The sequence below is a fragment of the Dreissena polymorpha genome, chromosome 1, assembly GCF_020536995.1.
Source record: "Dreissena polymorpha isolate Duluth1 chromosome 1, UMN_Dpol_1.0, whole genome shotgun sequence".
Classification (NCBI taxonomy): domain Eukaryota; kingdom Metazoa; phylum Mollusca; class Bivalvia; order Myida; family Dreissenidae; genus Dreissena; species Dreissena polymorpha.
The window spans coordinates 41,617,624-41,637,487 of NC_068355.1; the positions used below are offsets into that span (position 1 = coordinate 41,617,624).

At 34.4% G+C, this 19,864-nt stretch overlaps 1 protein-coding gene across 1 annotated transcript in view; it reads right to left on the reverse strand.

The window, feature by feature from the left end:
- LOC127877608 (FERM domain-containing protein 4A-like) overlaps nucleotides 1-19,864 on the reverse strand; it is a 181,035-nt gene that overhangs the window by 135,345 nt on the left and 25,826 nt on the right. The gene's annotated exons all lie outside the window — the stretch shown is intronic.

The window sequence follows — 19,864 nt, forward strand, 5'->3', positions numbered from 1 at the left end:
GGATCTTCATTTTGAGGAGACTTCCTTTAAACTAAAAATTCCATAAAAAGCAGAAAGTATCTTCCCTGTGCTGACTGCACAGTCTAATCTGGGACTAAACATAACGCACATGCACTTAACCCCATATTTCCAGAGTGAACCTCATCTATAGGTTTTTTCTACAGCAAAGCACTAAAACATTTTGCAAAGCTAAACAGATTTAAACAAACCTTAATTACAAGACAATCAGAGATCAAAGAAATGAAGGCAAAGATCCATCAGCAGAATAAGATAACTGAAACACCTGGCCACAAGTCAAATATGGCTGATCCATTACAATATACATTACCTTTCAACAATTCAACCCTACAATTATTGCAAAGATCTCCTAATTTAAAGAACAAACACAACAACAAAACACTTTCTAGCATATTTCATTGTTGTTTGTCTTTATAATTATCATTGAAACTCATTCTTTTCGCACAAACATTGGAAACAACAAAATCACCAACAGCGAACACCAAAAGAAATTCAACTAAGCAAGACATAATTTGATATAGTGAGTACTAGCCTACATGTAATTAACTTTCGCCTTTCAAGAATCCTGACCCATCATCCTCGAATCACTTAGACCCCTGGAGAACATTGAAACCACTATAAGTCCATCACTTTATACCAGGAATTCTGCCGGTTTATGACCAAACAATTATAAAACCACCATTCATTTAATTGCCAGACTTCATGATGCTGGATCAAAAGGTTTACCGAGAGCCATTGGCCATCTTAAGGTTGTAATATATCTGGGAATATACATCATGAACATGTGTTCCAGATCCAAAGTCACCAAGTGGGCCATTAATATTTGAGCTACCGGTATGTTCACTATTATTGTCTCAAATTACTCAAACGTTGTCATGGAACAAGAGAATCCATGGCCCAAATAAATATAAATCATGGCTATAGGATACTTTAAACTCATAATATCCCATTGTCTAATAGAATTTTAACCGCTCAATAATAATTACAGCAACTTGCAATTCCCAGATGCAGAATACTAAATATGCCAATGATTGTTCAATGGGTTATCTAATAATTGCCTCGTTACTATTCAGTGGATAGGAAATTTGATAACCAGATGTAATACAATAACATGACATGGCATACAATGCAGAAACAACATAACCAGGCTTTTGTTAAAATCTGAACAAAGCAATCTTATTCATATTTAGAAGTTATTATTAACATTATGTAAATTAGAACGTCTTTCTTGAGTATTCATTCACTTCCAAATTAAACAAAGAGAACAATACTTCAATGTTTGATGTGCTGCATTATAACATTCTATCTACAGATAAAATAATGCAAGAAACATGGCAACGCCACAAAACCAGATTTTCAACATTTCAACATATTGATTTTAATTATTCTGCAATCCAAAGCTAGGTCTGGTTATACGCTACCAACACAAAATTTCAGCTAGAACCTCCATTCAAACAGAAGTTATTGAATGAAGAACAGTTTTCTTTTTTAAAGTAACAATGGCCTTGACCTTGATCCAACTGGTCCCAAATGCCATTGCAAGATAGGTCTGCATGTAAGCTACAAACATGCACAATTTTAGAATAACACCCACTTTAAAACTCAAGATATTGATAGAAAACAGTTTTTCTATTTTTAGAAACAGATGCCTATCCATTTTTTTATTTTTAGTTACAGTTACCAGTACCTTGAACTTTAGCTTACTGGCCCAGAACTTAACTTATTGATTCAAAACAACCTGTTGGCTGTTTGTTTTTTTACAGTGACATTAACCTTGACCCGATTGAACTCAAAAGAACTTCCAACCTAGGTCTTCATGACAGCCACATGTAAAGAACATTTCAGTGCAATCTCATCTCCAGCGAACTCAGGTATTTCAGCGGAAACTGTTTTTGTTTAATTTTATCAGTGACAGTGACCATGACCTTGACCCCACATGTTCCAAAAGCAATCCCATCAGCTAGATCTCCATGTAGGCTTGCTATAACTCAAGAAACTACCTTTTTGATGATGCAAGAAAGCCTGCATGTCATATTCCAATCTAATAACCAGATTTGCAACTAAGCTGAAAATCTGGCTAATAAAACAAACCAATTAATACTGTTCACTGAGTGCCTCAATTTAATTTTAATAATTATAGATTTGAAGCATATTGTGGCTAATTTCAGTAGGCCAGTTTAAAAGCAGTATTAAAACAATTATTAATATACCAAAAATTAAATGAATAAATTCTTGAAACATCAAATTCTTCACAAAAGAAATTTATTAAATGTCCCAACACAGCATTTTCTGAATTTTAATCCATTCCTCATAAAAAACTACACTTTAGTCATCAACAAAAATCATAAAGCAACCAATTTCAATTACCCACAGAGAAATAACTTTTGAAAAAGCATTAATTTAATTCACGCCCAATTTCATGCAAAACATAGCAATTTTACAATAACATACTCCAATCTACATTCCAACTGCGCTATTATGGACTGGGCTAGGAGCGTTGGTCAACATCTATTATACATGTGAGAGCATGGAAAACATGCCATGCTCAATGACTACTTAATTAGGTATTCCACAATTGATCCAATGCTGTGCTTCTTATTAACCCCAAAACAGCCCTACCCTTGAACTATGATCCAGCATATTAGAATGGCATAAATAATTATGGTTTTACATTCATTGATTATTTTACATGTATACATTAATATTGGGATCATAATTCTATTAAATAAGTACACAATTTACAGCTATTCAAAGGCAATAATGATGCCAAATTTTATCTTTGACACTCATCTGCCAATATTTAATTCAAAACAAAAACATGAACCTCCCAATTACAGTTTAAATAACATACTAAAAGAATGTTCCATTGTCCCTAAGTGTCCACCCCTTACATCCTTCAACAAAAATCTTAACCTTACAGCTATCAATATAAGACTAGCATGATACAACTAACATTGTGGAATAATGTGCTTATTACAAGAATGAAAACAAGAGCTGTCAGAGGACAGCGCGCTCGACTATTCGAGTGCTTGACAGTATAACATAAGCCATCATGGAGAGGGGGAGGGTATAATGTGGGTGTGTGATCATTTAATAGATGATCTTTTAAAAATAAGAAACCAAAAACTTTTTTTTTTTGGGGGGGGGGGGGGACAGGGGGATATATTGTGGGTGTGTGATCATTAAATAGATGATCTTTCAATAATAGGAAGAAAAAAAAATTTAGGGAGGGGGGGGGTGTGGGGGGGGTTCTGGGGGGGGGGGGGGGGGGGCGTTGGGGATGGTTTGGTTGGAGTGCATTGTGGTATGTAAGGTATGTAAGGTAAGTGTTGTTTTGTCAAACTTTAACGTAGATTTATCAATAATATGCATATTCTAGTATAAAAGGGGCCATAATTCTGTCAAAATGCTTGATACAGTTGTCTGCTCTTGTTTATAGGCTGGGGTCATGTTGGTAAACAAAGGGCCATAACTCCGTTATTAACAGATGGTGTACAATGCCATTTGGCGTGCATCATTCTCTTATCCATATATATACTCATACCAAGTTTCAATGAAATCCGCCAAAGCACTTCTAAGATATGGCTCCGGACGGACGGAAAGACGGACGGACAACGCCAAAACAATTTCCCTCCGCCTATGGCAGGGGATAATAATATGCATATTCTAAGTATAAAAGGGGCAATAATTATGTTAAAATGCTTGATACAGTTGTCTGCTCTTGTTTATAGGTTGGGGTCATGATTGTTAACAAGTATGCAAAATATGAAAGCAATATGTCAAGGGACACAGGAAATATTTGGGGAAGTACGCAAACTTTAACATAGATTTATCAATAATATGCATATTCTAAGCATAAAAGGGGCCATAATTCTGTCAAAATGCTTGATACAGTTGTCTGCTCTTGTTTATAGGTTGGGGTCATGATGGTAAACAAGTATGCAAAATAAGAAAGCAAAATGTCAAAGGACATTGAAAATATTTGGGGTAGTACGCAAACTTTAACATTTGCACGCAAACGGACACGGGAACTGCAATGCCGACGCCAGGTAGAGTAGGATAGCTCCACTATATATATTTCATATAAATGTATAATAGTCAAGCTAAAAAGGTGGCCCTTACAATTCCAAAATCAAGTTCCTGATGACTCCCTAATGTTTCTCAGACTCCAACTGGAATGTTTCCCCAATAGTTAAATTTCTTTTAAATTCCATAATTCTTCCGTGCACTAATTTGTTTTTCTGTTTTTACAAGCTTTATGTTAGTGAAGATACAATTTTTTATCATAAACATCAAGTCAAGGTTAACAAGAGTGCCAATCTAGCTGTCACAAGATACGCCCGTTTGAAGGTTTTGGACAACTTGATAACTCTACCATTTGAGTGGCAAAATGATATATTTTTGAAAATTAAGCAACACATAACTTTACCCTTTGAGTGACACCATGCTAAATCCTTAAAATGCACTAAGTGACCCCATGACCTAGTTTTTGACCTGGCATGACCAATACTTGATCTTGACCTAGATATCATTTAGACACAACTTCTGAGTTCTGACCTAATTAGGTGAAGATTGGATGAAAACTACTTCAATTAGAGAGCAGACACCAAGCTAAATGCTTGAAATGCACTAAGTGACCTCGTGACCTAGTTTTTGACCCAGTATGACCCATATTTCAACTTGACCTAGATACTAATAGACACAACTTCTGCCCAAAATTGTTGAGGATCGGATGAAAACTACTTCCATTAGAGAGCGGACACCATGCTGAATCCTTGAAATGCACTAAGTGACCCTGTGACCTAGTTTTTGACCCAGCATGACCCATATTTGAATTTGACCTAGATATCATCTAAACACAATTTCTGACCAAATTTGGTGAAGATTGTATAAAAAATACTTTAATTAGAGAGCGGACACCATGCTATTAATCCTTGAAATACACTAAGTGACCCCGTGACCTGGTTTTTGACCTGACATGACCCATTTTCGCACTTGGCTTAGATATTGTCTAGATACAACTTCTGACCAAGTTTGGTGAAGATTGGATGAAAACTATTTGAATTAGAGAGCAGAAGCTGCTGTGGACGCCGCCCACCTGCCATCCGCCAAAGGAAGATCTTATAATATGTCCCGTAGTCAATGGGCGTATAATAATCAAAAATTGTAATACATATTAAATATATTATAACAAGAGCTTGTCACAGTAGTGCCAAATCCCGCCGACATGTGTTTGCTTGTATGACAACATTTGTTTTAGAGAGTAGAATAATATTTGTAAAACAAATAAAGGGAGATAATTCAAAAACTATGGCTGAAAGAGTTATGGTTCATGTTCACTGCACTTCTCCTAGTTGCCATCTGTTTATATTTCTAGTTTCAAGTAAATCCCTTCAGTAGATTTAAAGTTATGCTCCGGACAAAAATTTACTTTGTAATTAAAAAAAGGGAGTTTATTCAAAAACTAAGGTAGATAGTGTTATGGTTCTTAGTCACTGCACTTCTCCTACTTGCCATCTGATTATATTTAAAGTTTCAAGAAAATCCTTTCAGTAGATTTAGAGTTAAGCTCCATACAAAAGTTTACTTTGAAATTAAATAAAGGGAGATAATTCAAAAACTAAGGTAGATAGAGTTATGGTTCTTAGTCACTGCACTTTTCCTACTTGCCATCTGTTTATATTTTAAGTTTCAAGTAAATCCCTTCAGTAGATTTAGAGTTATGCTCCGGACAAAAGTTTACTTTGAAATTAAATAAAGGGAGATAATTCAAAAACTAAGGTAGATAGAGTTATGGTTCTTAGTCACTGCACTTCTTCTAGTTGCCATCTGTTTATATTTCAAGTTTCAAGTAAATTCTTTCAGTAGATTTAGAGTTATGCCCTGGACAAAAATTTACTTTAAAATTATATAAAAGGGGAGATAATTCAAAAACTAAGGTAGATAGAGTTATGGTTCTTGGTCACTGCACTTCTCCTAGTTGCCATCTGTTTATATTTTAAGTTTAAAGTAAATCCATTGAATAGATTTGGAGTTATGCTCTGGACAAAGTTTCGGACAGATGCACAGAGGGACGGACAAATGGACAGACAGAACTTATTACTATATCCCCTCCGAATTTTTTTTCTGCCGGGATAATAATGCACAGTTCCCATAGAAATTTAAATATATTAGTTATATATGCATATTTTAGAGTATTATCATGAACAAAAACTTAGTTTCAAATATGTATTCCATAAAATATTTACAGATACCCTTATGATGCTTGAAACAAAGCTAAACCACATGCAGATTCAGAGAATGTATCCAACAAATGGCAGCTCCTTTCATATATTGGCTATCATTACATTCCAAACACAATCTATATCCACACTCAGACCGGCTGCAACAATGTCATAAAATAGATCCCAACGCAACATATGTCATTCTCCCCAAGCATTAACAGAGAAGAGTAAATAGTTGCCAATACCATAATTTAACCATGAGGTTAAACTTTTGACCAATTGACTGTTACGCAATATCTAATAAATATTTGCCCTATAAGACCTCTAAAAGCACTAATCTCCAATATAAACTACTTCAAATGAGGACACTGCATTTAACTAAATTGTAACAATCTGACTAATTGAATGTTTGCCTCAACAGCGGAAAATATTGTGAAAGGTAAAATACAATTGCATTTCTAAATCCAAACAGTAACAACACTGTATCTTTGTAAGGATACATAATGGCAATTTTTACAATTTAAGGTAAAGAAATCTTTTTTATTAATTTTACGAATTGGTGATTTAATACTGCTTACTTCAATGTTGTATCAATAAATAATGTTGAATGTACTCTCCAGTTAGAATCAAAATACACGAAAACTCAGCAAAACCCGCTAAGCAAATACCCATAAGAATTCCTCACACTATAATCCAACTTGTAAAAACTTCAAACAATTCAAAAGTGAATACCTACAAAACGCACAATTTACCTATCTTGTCAAAGGAATTTTAATATCATACCTACAGAATGTAAAGCCTTCATAAGTGTGAGTCTAATCTTACAAATTGTGCTACAATTTCTGAATTCAATTTCACCTGCTGCAAGATAAACCATACTTAACATTAAAGAAACTCCCTGGGAAATTGAATTATGTATAACCATGTACTAAATGTAAATTAAAAGCAAACATTGCTCTAAGTGCTGTTTCTACCTCATTCATTTTTGTTTTTTAATGCCCCCCCCCCACTTTGTAGATGGCAGCATTTAGCTGTTGCACTGTAAGTCCATCTGGATATCTGTGGATATCTGTATAAAAATTCATGTCCCAGTCATAACTCTGCCATATATTGATGGATGTTAAGGTAACTTGGCACACATGTATTCCATCATATAATAATGTGTCATATAAAAATCCCATTTCCCTACCTCAAAGGGCAAGGTTACACTTAGAGGGCAAAGGTCAAATTTGGCCATATATAGCTTGCTAATTCCTGGGTATAAAAAATGTGTGCAGATTTTAATGTTAATGGTACAAGTAACAGCAGTTGCTGTAACAGCAGCTGTATAAAGGCAAAAATGGATCTGAAAAACTGTATTCAAAATAAAAATCTTGCACATCTTTAAAAGTTAGCAAAAAGCTGTTATCTTTAAATCATTTTGTAATAAAACTGGAACTCTTATTAAGGCCATTCAGACGATATATATTAAGTCTTAAAAACTCCTATATAAATAGAAATAACCATAAAAGCCAAATAAAGACTAAAATCAATTTCAAAATTGCGCTTAAATGGTAATGACAATTTACAGAGCAATTGTATTCTGCCAGAAAATCAAACACTGGGAACTTTTATTGGCAATAGCTGCTGCAGCTTTGCAATAAACAATCAGCTGCAAATGTTCTCACAATGACATTTAAGTCCAGACATTACTGAGTTTGAGCATTTAATCAGCAACAAGAACAAATTACTACACAATAGTCTTTGTGATCTGCATCTCAAAAAGAGCCTTGAATGAATATGGACCAAAACAAAACTGATACATATTCTGATATACACAAATGCTTGTATTTCAAACAATTAATGTAAATGTTGATCAAAATACCAACTTCAAAATAAAGTTCATTTCATCACAAACTTAGGACACAAACATGAATTGAAATATTCCAAACAGTAGAAGGAATTAAAACACAACAAAGGAACATATTATGTCCATTTTTTTATGTATCCAAAGTACACAGGCTTTTCTGCTCTGAATAACACCATACACAACAGATTGGAAAACACTAATACCACTGCCAGCAATCCAGGGTTTAAACAAATACAGGCTTCAGATTATCCATCAATATCACCCAGATGTTCTCAATATGATCAATAAACATCAATAGTGTCCTGATCACTGTCACCAAGATGCTTCACAAGGCATTTGTTTCACTGACTGTAACACATATTGGTCTTCAGGTTAATACTAATTGAGCATTGAGGAATAGGAACAGAAAATTGTCAATAATTAATGCGCTCATGCAGAATTATCCACCAAAGAAGTATTGAGTTCATGTTAATTTTGCATACATCTTGCACAAACCATTAATATCCCTTAACCTTATTCTCAGCTGTCTTGCCAACAAAATACAAAGTTATATTCCATTTCAGTAGACAATGACTATTTCAAAAGAGCTGTACTGAATTTAAATAAATATCCATAACAAATATGTGTTTTTTCACAAGAGTTTTATTATTCGTGTCAAAAAAAACCTTAATATATTTTTGCATATAATAACTGCAAATCTGTGAATTATGAAACAAAATTTTTTAATTTAAACTCACTTCTCGCTGCTATGAACAAGTTATGGTAAGAAAGTAGATATAAGCTGTTTATTTTATTAAAAACATATTAAACAATCCAGCATGAAAGTACAATGTCCCCGCATAATATTACAATATCATTTCTCATTTTCAAGTAACCTACTAGAAATTGGCTTCTAAGCTTACACAGGAGTTTATAACATAACCTATCAGAAAAGACATTGCACACAATGGACAGTGAAGAGAAACAATAAAATGTAACAATAAGCAAACAAAAAAGACAAATGTAAACAAACATGTGACACTCTTTGTGGGGTTAATAAATCCCTCGACTGTCCTCTTTCATTAAGAGACAAACAAAGTAGAAAACGATAAGAAGATATCTCTTTCCCAAGAGACAATTGAGGTGCCATATTGAGTGAGTACCAAGTGTAAAGGATACCTACTTGACTGCAATAATGGGATATCCCTGGGAGACAATGGCAATGACTGACAGTGAAGACATATCAGAAGGAAGACACTTGTGCCTTATAATCCAAAACTTAACTTTCATGAGTAGAAGTTAAATTTGTTTATTTAATTTCAAGCTATGAACATTAACTTAAAACTGCATACCATACATACTGCAACAAATTGACATGGCCTACATGCCACTAAGCACATCCAATAAGCTACAAGAGATGTGTTTGTCAGAAACACAATGCTCCCCTCTGCGCCACTTTTATTTAGTTTAGTTTTTTTTTATCATTTGGCAGGTACAGATAATTATCTCCCTTTTATGCTTATAACTTCCCTTGGATTTGTTTGTTTGACCTTTGACCTTGAAGGATGAGATTGACCTTGACCTTTCACCACTCAAAATGTGCATTTCCATGAGATACACATGCATGCCAAATATCAAGTTGCTATCTTCAATATTGCAAATGTTATGGCAAATGTTAAAGTTTTTGGACGGAATCACGGACTGACAGACGGACTGACAGTTCAACTGCTAAATGCCACCCTACCGGGGGGCATAAAAATAATACTACTTGAACATATACGTGTAATTGTTTTGATAATATAAGAAACAAGGGCTGTTTGTATAACATGCATGCCCCCCATATGGGCTGTCAGTTGTAGTGGAATCCATTGTGTGAATACGTTTTTTGTCACTGTTACCTTGACCTTTGACCTAGTGACCTGAAAATCAATAGGGGTCATCTGCCAGTCATGATCAATGTACCTATGAAGTTTCATGATCCTAGGCCTAATTATTCTTGAGTTATCATCCGGAAACCATTTAACTGTTTCGAGTCACTGTGACCTTGACTTTTGACCTAGCGACCTGAAAATTGACACGGGTCATCTGCCAGTCATGATCAATGTACCTATTAAGTTTCATGATCCTAGGCGTAAGCATTCTTGAGTTATCATCCGGAAACTATTTTACTGTTTTGAGTCACTATGACCTTGACCTTTGACCTAGTGACCTGAAAATCAATAGGGGTCATCTGCCAGTCATGATCAATGTTCCTATGGAGTTTCATGATCCTAGGCGTAAGCATTCTTGAGTTATCATCCGGAAACCATTTTACTGTTTCGAGTCACTGTGACCTTGACCTTTGACCTAGTGACCTAAAAATCACTAAGGGTCATCTGCCAGTCATGATCAATGTACCTATGAAGTTTCATGATCCTAGGTAAAAGCATTCTTGAGTTATCATCCGGAAACCACTTTACTATTTCGAGTCACTGTGACCTTGACCTTTGACCTAGTAACCTGAAAATCTATAGGGGTCATCTGCCAGTCATGATCAACGTACCTATGAAGTTTCATGATCCTAGGCCTGCATTCTTGAGTTATCATCCGGAAACCATCTGGTGGACGGACCGACGGAATGACCAACATGAGCAAAACAATATACCCCCTCTTCTTCGAAGGGGGGCATAAATATTATCTTGCAGCAGCAATCACAACAATTGACATCTTCACTGAAAACATGGTAAGTCACATTAAAAACACATGAAAGTCATTGTCACAGAAGTATGTCTCATATGTCAACAAAGTCTTGTTTCAGAGCTATATATGGATGAAGTCTTAATTGATTTCTAATATTTTATAATTGTGACCTTGGCCTTCAATGTAGAGACTTGATAAAAAAAATTGTGTGCAACTCCGCCTCAATATGCTTGTAATTTCTGCTAACTGATATTTTATATTAGGCTTGAGACTATGTTCTGACTTATGACCTTTAAATGTGCAGGGTATTTGGTGTTATGCAAAAACGCTCAATCAAACGAAGACTGCAATGTCTGTTAAAATTACATCTACACTGGACAAACTTACTCACAGAATAAAATATTCAGGATTCATTTTTCATATTTTACATTAAATAGTGAGTGACCTTGACATTTGGACGTTCATGCCTGATAGTGAGGCCGATTTTTCTACTTTCTACATTCCACTCATTTTGTGTCAATCTGATAGTTAATTTATCAAAATCCATCAATCCAAATTTCTACAAATATTCTAAAGATACATCTGCATATGATATAGCTGTTTTTTTTAAACGGTTGTATAAAATACTGGACGCAATAATTGTCTTATGGATATGAATTGTTTTAAATATATGTACCGTAAATAATAATAATTTGCCACAGCTCTGGCTGAGCCCCTTTAATTGGCCCTTGCAATGCTCTACAGTGCTCTACAGTGACTGTGTTTTGGTCAATGAGCAATTTGATAGCAGGCGTTTGCATTGATTGACTTTCATCAAACAAAACCAGCATGAAAATCTAAAATTTATCATGAAGGACTGATAGTTTTATGAGGAGAGTCCAGATGATAAATGCACCATTAAGCTTCCTAGTTGGCAAGACAGCAGGTGAAACACAAAGCGCCACTCATGAAGCAATCAAAGGAGAAAGAAGCAACAATCAACAGGTATCAGGTGTTAGAGAAATCTCTTAGGCAGTTGATATAGAGCCAGTAATGGCTGACAACCTTTCATCAGCAAGCAGAAAGTCTCTGTAGGAATAATAAAATAAGACCACCTTGCCAAAACAGTTAAGAACAAATCCATGTGAAGCTTTGTTTTCCCTAAAATTCATTGTCTAATAAAATATAATTTTGTCATTTTTGTAAAGTTCAATTTCAAATGAGTATGGGATAATTATGCATCACATTTGCCAATTACATCAAGAGGGCCAGGGACAATAAGGCGCTCAACTTAGACCTAGTGTAACATAACACTTAACAGCTATGAAAGTGTGCAAGAATAAATCAAAATCAGTTTCATGATTGTGTAGTGCACAATGCAGTAAAGCCAAATAACCTGCTTTTTCTGAAAATGTAAAAGAACAAGTCAAGAACACTTCAAAAGTTTTAAATGAAACTTCATTTAGAACTCACAATTACAGTTGAATTGTTAAGAACTTAAACAGTTCTTGAAGTGAAAAGTTACTGTTCTTATATTGAACAAGAAATATCTTTAAAAAAGATATACGGCGTAAATAGTTTAATGAATGAGATCAAGTATAGCGAATGTCTTTTTCTGTGCAGTTCTTAGCTGCATCACACGCAGTACGGGATGTTACGGGGAGTTTTCGCGGCTTATTTTACATTATAACATATTGCTGGTCATAAACCTATAGATACAAAACAGAAAACCAAAAGAAGAATGGAAGTGAAATTTAAACATATGAGTCAACCGGCCACACGAGAAGTATCCGTATTTATAGGCGCGTTCTTCGAACAAACCTGTTTTAGTGGTTTGTCGGGCATTGCTATTTGATTCGATTATTAACAGTATCAATTATCATCGTGTTAATGCTTAAAGTGATATTATGGGCATTTTGCACTGTTGAATTGAGCTGAAAAGAATTAACAGGTCAAAATAGTTAGTTAAAATGTGGTTACTGATTAATTATCTGCAACTCACTATGCTACCAGTTGTTTATAAAAATATATTTTATATTCGATATTCTTACGTGACCCACCCAGTCCTGTAAGCTGAAATGATCCGTAAAACAATTTCGTGTCTTTGTGTCGTATGAACAAATCTGCACTAAAACTAAATTTAGGTTCAACTCGTAAACGCATGATCAGTTGTCAAACGAAAGTACGGTTGATATTCAAATGCATTATTTTTCTCTTTCTGGTATATTGTTTTAGTATGATGATGCTGCATTAATTAATATAAGTGTATATGAAGTAGAAACATCAAAAATAATCAACGGTTGCGATAGACACCTATAAACTGTTACATGCTCATAATATCACTTTAGTACATTAGGCAATATGGACGAATAATTATTGTTAAATTTATCAACAATAATATTTATCATTGTATTGTTGAAAACACATTAAGAATCTATTATTTACATACCATAATTATATTGCTGAATATCTTCATTTAACATATTTCTGGTCTAAAGAAAATTCCAGGTCACCTAGTTCACGGATAGCGTCTTTATTATATAACGATTATTTTACTGGCCGCCAACTCCGGTGATGACCTGTATATAAACTCTGAATGTCCGCGAATTGACCCGATATACCTCGCGGGTTGAAATGCAATGCTTTAAAGTGAGGCCTCGCTTCCATTGCTCTTTATACTTTTACATGTTAACATGTTGACAGGAATAAGGAAGTAAGTACTAAATATGAGAACATAGCCTTTTAAGTATAAACGCTCTTGCGCTGGTAATACTCTGAAAATAAAAGGTGTACGCACAAACTGTATTGATGTCGAGAATTGAGTGTAAAACTGTTCTATCTATTAAGCCTTTTCATTCGAGATAAAATTGTTTCATACAGTAAAACAGTGTTACAAAGACGCGGATATGTTTCCAATGTTCTGGTGGTATACTCAAATCAGCCAATGGAATAAATGAAGTGTATTCATTCGTACCTAGCCGAGGGAAATTTTATTGGAATTTTATTGGACACTTACAAAGGTCAGGCTAAGGTGAAAAGCTAGCTTATGCAGCTTACGCCGAAAAATGAACAGAAAGCCAACAAGCAAATTCGTTGAATCTGATATCCCCCGCCAATATGCTTCTGGACACAAAAGTGTTATATTTGACACTCAAAAAAGCATTTTTTCAAGATACAAAGGGCCATATCTCCGTTATTAACAGATGGTGTACAATGCTATTTGGCTTGCATCATCCTCTTATCCATATATATACTCATACCAAGTTTCAATGAAATCTGCCAAAGCACTTCCAAGATATGGCTCCGGACACAAAAGTGCCAGCCGGACGGACGGACGGAAAGACGGACGGACAACGCCAAAACAATATCCCTCTGCCTATGGCGGGGAATAACAAGTAAAATAATACCTAAGTAGACAACACCATAAATTTATGGCCATCATTACATGGGCTACTTGAAGTTAATCAGACAATGGATGGGAAAGCCCCAGAAAACATGATCTTTGTTTGAAAAGGAATACAAACATTGGTTCAATAGCTTTTCAGAATGCAAACCAGACCCCTGAAGGAAGGATCTAATAATGTAAACAATAGACAGCCATTACAATAACAACTGATAGATCACAGGAAACAAAGAGACCTTATAGTCTTTGAAGACCGAGGCATAAAATGTGGGTGTTCACATAGATCACTGACAATTTAGATTAGTTTTATTTCCATTAAATCTTAATATACGACCTTCCTGTAAAAACTATAATTAGAAGAGTTTCAAGAGTTTCAAAGTTTATTGTCTAGTCCATGACATGTACAATATAAAAATGTGTTATATATTGTTTAACATGAATATTTAAAACAGCTAACAGATTTTTTTAAAGTGTTTAAATACTCATTTTTTTGCAAACATTTAATTTTATCTGACATTTTTCAAATTACCAATGTCTTAAACAATAAATAAAAACCAACAACACTCATATACATTAATACTACAAAATATATTTTTATTTCGAGATCATTTTGTTTGTTTTATTTTATGAATAGGAACTTTTCAAAACCATTTTATGTTTGACTGTGAATCATAAAAACTAACATGAAAAATTACTTAGTATAAATAAACCTTATCTCTCGAAAAACTTTGAGTGTCTGCAGAGAAAACGGATGAACACCAACAGTCTCTCAAGAGAGAAAACATGAGCACACATTAACCTGTTTGCCATAGTTCTCATGGTTATTAAATAATCTGTAAATAAAACACTATCTTTTGAGATGTAAATACTTAAAGAAATCAACAACAATATTTTTTTTAACTTTTCGGTTTTGTAAAGCTATCATATTAAAATTTAAATCATCACATTTCTTTCCATTCAAAAGTCATTCTAACCATACAGATTAAATTACTTACAAATTGAATTACTCAGAACTTCAGGAAGCAATATAGTTACCCGACTTGTGCAATATTACCAAAACAATAGATATAAAACCCATATAAATACATTCCACACAAAACAAAAAAATCTTCATCAAATCAACAATTCAACACTCTAGAAAATCACTGTTGTAATCCGAGAAATAAAATATTGCCATGAATTGTTTAACCACTGCTTCCAACTGCAAAATGCATTATTGAAACATTGCCTAAGTTATGCCTGTATCTTATCCCAATAGGGTGTACCCCCAACATTCATTAGTTCTCTAATTATGGCAATCCACTTGCTGTTCCTGTGATAGTGAACAGTAACCGCCCCACTTGTAGAACACAAATTGTTACAATCAATTAGTTTAATCGTTTCATACTATATAAGTACTTGGAATGCAGTGAAAAATCAGTATAACAACACCACTGCACTAAGCATCCCCCAAACATATAAGAATACCTTGTATTAAATGCATGATTTTGGTATCATGTTTGAAATAGAAATCTCTCATTAACATACATTAGTGTTGGGTTTTTATGGCATTATTTTAAATATGTGCACGATGGAATTATATTGAATGTGTAACTGTTTAAACCAAAAGTAAATAGCAGTAATAAATTATTATTGATACTGGCTAGGAGATGCACATTTGAAAAGCAATAATAAATTTATAGGTGTTGTAACAATTCTTTTGAGTACTTTAAAATGTGCTCTTTATCAATGAAGTTGAGTTTTCCAAAAGCAAAATTTTGAGGCCAATTATATCCATTCCCTCTGTAATTCTCATCAGCAAACCAACCATTACTTATCCACATAACTCTCATAATCAAGTTCATAAAAACAACTTTTAACAAAACAAGCCACTCCATTCACAGACAGTAAGAATAAATCTTCACATAATGTATACAAATAGAACACCCTAGAAGTCACTTGACTTCAACAGAAGAAACATTCACATAGCTTGAAAATCACTTAGGTACTAAATAAATCGATCAGGATCAGCCTATCTATTGAACTCTTGAAGATACCTGCCTTTTGTCTGGGATCCTGTTATAGACCAAAAGCTGACAAAGCAGATGCTTAGATTCTAAGATGCTATAAGATCAGCACTCCAAGATAGATATTCTGACAAAAATAATAATATCCAGAGCATGAATTGTTGTTTCTTTTTTTGTCTTGTGAACAAGTGATTATGCAGATACTGTTGGCATTCTATGCATTCAAGTTATATAATTACAACAGCATTAGAAAGAGTTTCGATGAAGTTGTCTGATTCTTATTTCAGTAACATACTTAACTTAAACACTTAACCTGGCAGAGACACTTAAAAGTTCATAATCATGTTGCTTCAATCAATTTATTGATCTAATATTGCAATTGTTCAACAGAGTCCATCCTGATTTTAAGTACAACGCTAAATGTAAACTGAATAATTGATACAATTGCGTATGAATGATAACATCCAGCTAAAAATATAATAACTTCACAACAATTTAACCATAAAACAAGAGCTGTCACCATATGATGACTTATGCCCTCTATAAACGCTTGATAGAAGTTATGAGCTTTTTCAAAACCTAAACGCAGATTTCGAAACCTAAATGCGGACCCTAAGTTCAAGGTCAAGGTCACAGGGGTCAAAGGCCTTGTCCATATACATATGCATGCCAAATATGAAATTGCTATCTGAAGCGACATAGAAGTTATGAGCATTTTCGAAACCTAAACTCAAAGTGTGACGGACAGACAGACAGACGGACAGTCCGATCACTATGTGCCCTCCTTCAGGGGCATAAAAATGTAAAACTGAGCAATGTAGACAAATGGACAGTCACCACTATAATTAACATCAATCATGCACATAATGTGCAGAAATCTGACCACAATCCTGGTCATAACAACATAATTGTCTAAAAGGCACATTCATTTGAGGTTATCATTTATACTTGCAAACAATATTAGAAATTTGGCTTTTTCTTAGCATGACTGAAAAGTATTTGTTAAAACACTTACGGTACCTGAAACCCCCAAATTAATATTGTTATGATTTCCATTATTCTTAAAGATGATACATTAAACCTATATGATATTACAGACTCATAGAGTCACATTCTATTACATAAACTATGAGTTTATATAAATCAAACGTACATTTATTGAGTATAAGTATGTTTTTTTACTCATGTTAATTGTTAAAGAGTGAAACAAGAAATATCTTTAAAACAAATATAAAACGTTGATTGTGGTAGGTGTTGAACGATAAAAGTTATATTTATGAGATCAGATAGCAAATGCCTTTTTTCTGCGCAGTTCTTAGCTGCATCACACACAAATCAATTATGCCCCCCAAACAGGGCTTTGAACTAGTGACCCCAATTTCAATAGAGGTCATCTACTGTCCAAGGCCAATGAACATGTGAAGTATCAAGCCAAATGTTCAATTGGTTGACAAGTTATTGATTGGAAACGATTTTCACACTTATTGTGAGAGTGACCATGACCTTTGACCTAGTGACCACAATTTCTAAAGGAGTAATCTACTGTCCAATTCCAATGCACATAGGAAGTATCAAGCCAATCGTTCAATTGGTTGACAAGTTATTGATTGGAAACGATTTTCACACTTATTGTGACAGTGACCATGACCTTTGACCTAGTGACCACAATTTCAAAAGGAATAATCTACAGTCCAATTCCAATGCACATGGGAAGTATCAAGCCAATCGGTCAATATGTTGATGAGTAATTGATCAGAAACGATTTTTATTCTTATTGTGACAGCAACCTTGACCTTTGACCTAGTGACCCCTATTTCAATAGGGAACATCTACTGTCCAAGGCCAATGCACATGTGAAGCATAAAGCCAATCGGTCCAATCGTTGATGAGTTATTGATTGGAAAAAAGTTTCACATTTATTATGACAATGACCTTGACCTTTGACCAAGTGAATCCAAATTCAATAGGGGCCATCTAATGTCCAAGGCCAATGCACATGTGGAGCATCAAGCCATTCGGTCAATTTATTGATGAGTTATTGCTCGGAAACGAGTTTCACACTTATTGTGACAGTGACCTTGACCTTTGACAAAATGACCTCAATTTCAATAGGGGTCATCTACTGTCCAAGACCATTGCACATGATTGTGAAGTATCAAGCCAATCGGTCAATTCGTTTTTTAGTTATTAATCAGAAAAGGTTTTCACACTTATTGTGACAGTGACATTGACATTTGACCTAGTTACCCCAATTTGTATTGGGGTCATCTCATGTCCAAGGCCAATGCATATGGGAAGTATCAAGCCAATCGGTCAATTCGTTGATAAGTTATTGATTGGAAACGATTTTCACGCATATTGTGACATTGACCTTTGACCTAGTGACTCCAATTTCAGAAGGGGTCAGCTACTGTCCAAGGCCACTGAACATGTGAAATATCAAGCCAATCGGTCAATGCTGACAACCGACCGACAGACAGACCGACCGACATCCAGCAAAACAATATACCCCCTCTTCTTCGAAGCGGGTCATAATTACTCAATATTAGAACACAGCCTTTAAGTACAAACGCTCTTGCGCTGACAATCTTCTAAATATAAAGAGGCACACACAAACTGACTTTTTAACTGTATTGATGTCAGGAGTTGAGTGTGAAACTGCTCTATCTCTCAAGGCTTATCATAAGAGATAAAATTGTTTCATGCTCAACATGCAGTTAACATCGTTGCTAAACGCACTGTGGTATCCCTTTTCATATCCTACTTTCCAATAATAGAAAGTCAATTGAATAACATATTAATGTAATTGTGAAAACTGTTTGTAGATTGCACATTTTTACTTTTATTAAAAGTTTCAGGCCTAATGGCGGTAAATTTTATATTCAAATTGCTTGGTTGCTTAAAAAGGTCAGTTAAGGTGAATAGCTGGGTTACACAGCTACGGCGAAAAAGAAGTGTATATATATATATATTCAATAATTATTTAAAAGACCTACACATTCAATTTATTCTTACAATTCAAAATTAAATTAAAGTAAATAGTTACAAAACCATCATCTACAGCAAGCATTTCCAGAAGAACAGATAGATACATAAACTGAAGATGAGTTTCCCTTTGATGCCTTAATCAAGATGGACATCTCATTAGACCTGATGGGTGGTGCCATATTTCCATCAACAATTATTGATATGTCTATTTTATAGCCCATGTCCACAGTATTGTATCTCTTCATTAATTTTGCAGATCCTGAGAGAAATGCTGATATCAATGTTGGACTGAAGCTTGTTTGAAAGCATCCAAATAATATAAACAATGCCATAACAAGTGTACCACAAGAGGCGTTAAACATGCCATTGCAAAAAACAGCAGATTAAATGTAACTAGAATTGTCACAAGAGTTACAAATGTAGTTTGATCATGGCCTTGTAACAGAACTATGGCAATTATTGCTTAGAAAAATACCCAAAAGATAAAAGGGCCATATTTATCTTAGTGGTTTGTAACCAGTGGTTTGTAAACATCAGCTATGGAGAAAACATAATTTTCTGTTATGCCGATAGTAATATCAGATTTTCCATATCACAAAACAATATCAATATGATATTGACTACCATTATAATTTTCCATATCCTGAAGGATGTAATTTGAAATGCTGCCTACTGTTATTATACTAAATTGTCCACATAAAAAGGCACAATCTAATTATCTATTTCCCAACATACCTTC